We start from the raw sequence: 7,366 nt of genomic DNA, 5'->3' as shown, positions 1-7,366 counted from the left end.
ACTCTCTCGTCCATTGAATTTGTCAGGTTTTGGATGGTTTCTGCTTCAATTGTTTTGCATGAGGACAGAATACCCTCCCAGAGCTGTTGCTTAGATGTGATCTGCCTCCCGCCATCATAGACACTCCTTTTAATGATGCTCCAAAGGTTCTGAATGGGGTAGAGGTCAGGGGAGCATGGGGGTCACACCATAAGTTTGTCCCCTTTTATGCCCATATCAGCCAGAGATGCAGATGTTTTATGTGCAGCATGAGATGGTGCATTATCATGCAGAAAAATGACCTTGCTGTGAAATACACGGTTCTTCTTCTTGAACCATGGCAGTAAGTGCTGTTTGAGAAAATCCACATACATTATGGAGTTCATCTTTAGTGCCTTCAGGGATCCTAAAGGGGCCGACAATCTCTCTCCCCATGATTCCAGCCCAAAACATTACTCCACCTCCTCCTTGTTGGCGCTGTAGCCATGTTTGCGTGGGGTGTCCATCAACCAGCCATCCTCCACTCCATCCATCTGGACCATCGAGCGCTGCACGGCACTCATCCGTGAACAAAACAGTTTTGAAATCAGTCTTCATGTAATGTTTGGCCCACTGGAGCCGTTTCTGCTTGTGTGAAGTGGATAGAGGAGGTCGACAGGATGGCGTATGCACAGCTGCAAACCTCTGAAGGACCCTGCATCTTGATGTTCGGGGGACGTTGGAGGCACAAGCAGCTTCAAAAACTTGTCTGCTGCTATGACAAGGCTTTTTTGCCGCTGTTCTTTCAACCTGACGTAATTGCCTGTAGGAAAGAGTCCTCAATTTGCCCTTATCAGCACGCACACGTGTGTACTGTGAATCAGCTACATACTTCTTGATTGCCAAGACACTTCATCCTGATCATCGCACAATGTTGATTGTAGTCATGCCTTGACCTAAACACTCCACAATTTGTTGCTTCTCAGCAGCCGACACATCCTTTTTCTTTCCCATTTTGGCAGAAAATGTAGGCTGCTTAATAATGTGAGAGAGCCTTCTTAAGTAGTCTTGCCTTTCATTGGACACACCTGCCAAACTAATTAGCACAGGTGTCTGCAATTGCTTACAGTGATATAAAGAGCCCTGACACACATCACCATCAATGAGTTTAACTGACAAACAAACAAATTCTTCCCTTATCACTCCTAAACACTTTTTGCATAATAATTTGGAATGCAGTGTACATGTGCTTTTCCACAAAACACCAGTGGTTCACGTAGTGAATCTTACAGTTCTAACTTGCCAACCGTGGTCTGTATGGAGTTGTTCAATAAAGGGCCCAAAATTAAGATAACATAGATGGGAGAGGTCTCTATGAATAGGAATTCCTAAGTATTTGATACCCTGTGAGGGCCAGGCAAAGGGAAAGTTGGACTGGATGGAATCCTATATGGATTTGGGGAGGGAGACATCGAGGGCCTCAGACTTCGCTGCATTGATTTTAAAATTTGACCATGTAACAAAGTGATCTATTTCAGCCATAACAGCATGGATGGATATATGTGATTGAGTGATATATACTAGGACATCATCAGCAAATAGAGAGCACTTGTACTCGGTGCCTCCCACCTCAATCCACCTAATATTGGGGTTATGGCGAATTGATGAGAGCAGGTGCTCAGTCACTAGGATGTATAAGAGAGGGGACAGAGGACATCCCTGCCTTGTCCCATTGGTGATTGTGAAAGGTGATGAAAATGTTCTGACGCACCCCCTGGGCCTTGGGACACCCGGAGCCGGACCCTTTTTGGTGGATGCTGGTGGTTGTAGTCTTCGTGGCGGCGACCCGGTTCCGTGGCTCAGGGTGGTCAAACCAGTGGCTGAACTATTTATGTGGTTTTGATGTTTAAATGTCCGACTATGCCACCCGTGGATTGCGGTCAGAGTGAACCGCCGCTACAGGGCAGACCGCTGAGGCTGGTGTTGTGGGTGCAGCAGAGCGTAGCATAACTCCCCACGGGAGGAGTATAGCCTCAGGGCAGTGTATGCGGAGGATGGGGGTGATGGTGCAGGGCAGCAGCAGTAATGACACGGAGTCAGTGATGCAGTTCAGGGCCTTTACTCACAGTTCTTATTATCCAGACCACGTCTGCAGGTAACGGCTGCCCACGTCGTACTGTGCTCACCAGGTGAGGGGCTCAGACAACTCCCAGATAACTTTGGAGCGCTTCACAGGACCCCCTTTGTGTGTCCTTTATCTGGCCTTTCTTACCAACACTTCTGTCCGGCTGCCTCGGGCCTCCTCTTGGTAAACTTGGCGCCAGTTTCCCTGACCCTATGTGGTGCCTTCCTAGCGGGTGTAGCGATGGGCTGCGCCACATAAAATGTCAGAGCCTCCGGTTTCTAGCTGAGGGTCGTTTCCTGCCTCCACTAGTTCGGGGACCGGTCTCCCCCTTTGGCCTGACCCCTCCACGCAGGTGGATTTGGGCGTGCGGTGGCGACTCGCCCGTCCGCACCCCTGGGATCCCTTCATTCCTCATTCCTGGAGCCTTGTCCGCTCCTCTTCCTTCCTTCTCCTTCTTGCAGGCCTGGGCCTCTGTTACTAGGCCCGCCTCTGGAGCAGAGCTCATGCAGAGCCCCTGCTCCCTGCCACTTCTGCTCAGACTTCTCTGCACTGAACTAAGATGGTGCCCACCTTTTATACTCCCTTCTCAATGCACCCAGGAACTGCTTCCTCCCTGCTCCTGCACTACAGGGTTCCCCTTCCTCAGTGTTCCCTCCCCCCACTCCAGCCAGGGACAGGGACTGTCGTGCCCATCTCAGGGGCATATTGGTCGCCCTGCCCCACGGCAATGTGGTGTAATGCATGCAGGTGTCGGGTCCTGATCCACACTCCATCCTTACCTGAGAGTGAGATATCACACCTCTGGGTGAGGTGCAATACGTCTGTAGCAACCGAGCCCTCAGGGTGCTACAGTTCCATTTATCTTCAGCCTAGGTGACGTATTGTGATACAGGGCCGTGATTTTGGCTATAAAAGGGTCCCCTAGACCCCTACCCCAAGCTTTTTAAGAGAATCATATATGGCGTGCCAGGAGACTCTATGGAATGCTTTCTCAGCATCCAATGAGAGTATCTACTTACAAATTTTTAACTGCATCTAGCCCAGGAAATACTTTGTGCCTAGTAGCAGTGTCTGCTAGTCAGCGGATTATCCCGGCTGTTAAGCAAACTACACCACCTGTAGTTTGGCACTTAATTTTTTCAAAGGAAATGCTTCGGGACCACGGGATACTCAGTGAAGAGCATCAGGAGGCACCCCAAGGCATAGGGGCTGGGACTGGCACTAGGATGCCTTGCGGTGGACAGCCGAGCTCGATCCTTATAAAAGCTTTTTAACTGCAGCAGCTTTAGTGGACGCTACTGGAGCTGGAATTACGCGGCTGCTGGCATGAGACTTGCCCTCCAATAGATCCTTGTAAATGGATTTAAAGTGTATTCATTCAAATTAGAGAGACAATTTAAATTAAAAAACTTAGAGCTGCCTCCACCACAGGGGGGCTCGCTCGACCCACCAGCGGACAGGCACCAATATTGGGAGAGGGGGGCTGGCCGTCAGGGTTCACCGCGGCTCTGGCACAAACCCGGCGACACGGAGGTGGCACGGGCAGGAGCGGACTGAACGTGTCGGCTTCTCACTTTTTGGATTTTAGAAGGGCATGACATGCCTATATCTGTGTCTCCCCCTCCTTTTACTCCTCCACCTCTTTTATTTTCTCATGACTATATGTACTTGTCACTTTTCCATGTGTTAGTTGTGTCTTCTGAGCAGTTTGTCAGCTTTTGGACACCTTTGAAGGTGTTTTCTATGTGTTTCTATGTGTTTTTGTTTGCCTGCCATTGGTTTTAACGGTGTTCGAAGGTGTTCGACGAACAGTTCGACGAACACATGGGTGTTCGACGAACCGAACCGAACTCGAACACTACGGGGGTGGCTCAACACTATTAGACACCCAAAAAAAAACATGCGGGGATCGCTCGTGTATGGCAGGCAATCCCCACAAAGTTTTTTTGGCAGCGAAGCATATGGGGCGGAGACTCGAGCATGTCACTCAAATACCCACGATACTCAATGCATACCAGAGCACCCGATGCAAACTCAAGTAGCGAGGACTTGCGCTCAACACTAGTCGCCATATCGTCATCTTTTTTTCTTACTTTTGAAAAAAATCCCAACCCCATCACAACCCTCACCCCAAAACCAACCCTAACCCGAGAGTTTATTTTTTACGCCGTTCCTCATGCGGTATAAGTGATTAGACGACTTTATTCTTCGGGTCGGTGTGATTACAGCAATACCAGAATCATATGGGTTTTTTATGACTGACAGCTGTCACACACTAAAAGACGCATTTTTTGTAAAATCTAGTTTTTGCATCGCCATATTTTGAGAGCTATAACTTTTTTATTTTTTGGCTGATGAAGCTGTATGGCAGCTTGTTTTTTGCGAGACGAGATGACGTTTTCAGTGGTACCATTTTTATTTATATTTGTCTTTTTGATCGCGTGTTATTCCATTTTTTATTTGGTGGTATGGTGATAAAGCCTTTCAGACAAGGCTCTTTAGAGGTGGGGATTTTAGCGGCTGGACCCCAAGTGATTGATGCATACCCTTTAAATCCTAAACTGGAACTAGGGTAAGATATGTATAGGAGGATCTTAGTAGCAATAAGTGTCTCATTGTCAACAACTCAAATCAATCAAACATAAGCACCAAAGGATGGAGAGAAAAAAAGTGGTCAAAAATTAGTTTGGAAGAGAATGGAGCACTTTATTGAAAATAGGTTCCCTTTACCTGGTAAAACGTTTTATGAGGTTTCGACATATCCATCGAGAGGATATTCCCAAGGATCGGTAAAGGCTTTGGCCCAGGGGGGAAATTTTTATATTTCCCTTGTTTTTGATTGTTGAAAACTTTAGCTAAGAAGATGATGACAATGATGGACAGGAGAACAGTGATAAGCTCCATGGAGTAGGCGAGATCTGCATGATATAGAGGAGAAAGACAACACAGAAGTGACTTTTATATACTGTACATATAAAATTAATGAGTACAGATCCAGTGCTTTGAAAATAAAAAAAGTAAATTTTTTTGCAAAATCTCTTGATTTAAAAAGTTTTTAATATTTTGTGTTCACCGTTCTTATGTGGACCTATGCTTTCTCATTGTAGTGCCGGCATTCCTGCATGGTTCTTCCCCCATCCGCTGCAGGGACACAGACATACTTACTTCTATGGCCGCTCTGCTATTTTCATTGCTCTGGCTCCCACTGCAGCTCCCATAGTCGGTGCACGCCACGCAGGTCCCCTAACAACGCACTTAGGGCGTGCACGCTCCCTTCTTCTTAAAAGGGCAACACGCACACTCCGGACGTGTCCACAGCCTATTCTGGGAGGCATCATGTATTAAGGCACCCTCCTCTGTAAGGCGATATCTGAGCAACTTTATTTTCTAGTTTGTCTTCAAACCTTCTAGTTCGTTGTCAGATCCACATCCTGTCTGAACCAGTACCTGTGATCCTGAACCAGTGTTACCTAAACCAGCCATTCTTTTTGAGTCAGTACCTGTGATCCCAAACCCATCCTGCATAAACCAGCTGTCCACTCTGAACTATCACCAGTATTCTTCCTGCCAGTGATTCTGCCCCTGTCCCACCTGACACTCCGACTCCGTACTGCATCCCTGTCCCTTGGAGTTAGCTGCTGCAGTACCAGGAGACTGCCCGGGAGTGGTACCTAATGGCTACCTGAGGCACAAGTCTAACCCCACCATCAGGGGCTCTAGTAAAGAACTATGCAGCCCTTTAGTCACAGCCCTCCAGGTCAAGCCCAGCCCGTGGTCCATTGGGTCCAGACCCACCAGCGTGACACTCATGGTTTTAGACTACGAACAAACCCATTATTCCTTATTTCTGCTTTCTGCTAAGATATTGGATATTGGTAACGGTGCAGTCAGGTGGCCATTTGAATCAAACAGAGATCAAATCACAATGCTCTGACTGGCCGGTGACTCTCTCGACCCGAGTATGACAGCTGCATAGAAATACATAAACCTGTCACGCTCAGATTGGGAGACCCAGCGGCCAGCCTGTGCATTGCGGTCTGATCTCGATCCAATTTATGCGCCCTAGGGAAAATGTAGAAGGCTGGAGGGGATATGACTGCAGGATCAGACTATATACTATCTTGATAGCTTGCATTGCTTCCTTGGAGCACTGGGACTGATCAGGGTGACATCTATGTATATTTTGTTGTTCGCTGTTTGAATTATTTTCTTTCCATCCAGTAGAAAAAAAAACAAAAAACTCATTTTGGGAAATAATGGCTTTATACAAAATTGGCAAAAATTGAAAAACGAGACAAAAAAATTTGATTGCCACCCCTCTGGGGATAAGGACCTTTTAACTTTTTTCATTTTGCTCCATGTACTTAGGCATATCATGCAAGATTTGAAGACTGAATCAGCAAAACAAAACAAAAAACATAGTAATATCTATTGCTGAACCTCATGAACTTTGTTATTTTTCCTGCTCAAGTCCAACTCTGCAGAGTTCTGGGGCCCAATGCAAATATATATTCTTCTGATATGGCACAGGGTTAGTGGCCCTACTCAATCACAAGGACCATGGTGCAATTGAAATCTCTGACCCCACATTATTTCCTGCCATGAAAATATCATACTGCAATAACATCAAGTTTCAAGAAAACTTTAAGATTTTCGTTCTTACTTGAGCTTACTTGGCTTGGATAGGACAAAGGATACAACACTCCGATCCGGTCTTTTCACTTCTCTCTGTACAAGAAGAATACTGCAGCTTACAAAAGTCACTGGAGTTTATATTTAACCTGGCGAAGTTCTGCTACACCCCGTATTTAACCCTTACATTTCCTAAGGAACAGAAGCTGTCACCTCACAGGAATATTTCAGAGTGCTAAATAGGGCACATGTAGTAAAGTGTGAAGATAGTGCAATGCAAGGCTTTAACCCCTTAACCCCCGAGGGTGGTTTGCACGTTAATGACCAGGCCAATTTTTACAATTCTGACCACTGTCACTTTATGAGGTAATTACTCTGGAACGCTTTAACGGATCCCCCTGATTCTGAGAATAATTTTTCATGACATATTGTACTTCATGATTGTGGTAACATTTCTCCGATATCACTTGCGTTTATTTGTGAAAAAAATGGAAATTTGGCGAAAATTTTGAAAATTTAGCAATTTTCAAAATTTGAATTTTTATGCCCTTAATTCAGAGAGATATGTCACACAAAAGAGTTAATAAATAACATTTCCCACATTTCTACTTTACATCAGCACAATTTTGGAACCAAAATTAATTTTTGTTA

General features: G+C 46.0%; 1 long non-coding RNA gene across 1 annotated transcript; it reads right to left on the bottom strand.

The window, feature by feature from the left end:
* Nucleotides 1-4,961: 4,961 nt before the first annotated feature.
* LOC141258829 (uncharacterized) lies at nt 4,962-6,977 on the bottom strand. Its single transcript, XR_012318338.1, has 2 exons — nt 6,747-6,977; nt 4,962-5,001 (listed from the first exon to the last, which is right to left on the bottom strand). It is a non-coding gene; the product is annotated as an uncharacterized lncRNA (long non-coding RNA).
* Between the last annotated feature and the right edge of the window lie 389 nt (nt 6,978-7,366).

Source organism: Phyllobates terribilis, unplaced genomic scaffold, assembly GCF_046119375.1.
Source record: "Phyllobates terribilis strain yellow unplaced genomic scaffold, ASM4611937v1 Scaffold_3__8_contigs__length_932513732, whole genome shotgun sequence".
In the NCBI taxonomy this organism is placed as follows: Eukaryota; Metazoa; Chordata; class Amphibia; order Anura; family Dendrobatidae; genus Phyllobates; species Phyllobates terribilis.
The sequence above is the reverse complement of the archived record's forward strand: the minus strand, read 5'-3'. Positions and strand labels throughout refer to the sequence as shown.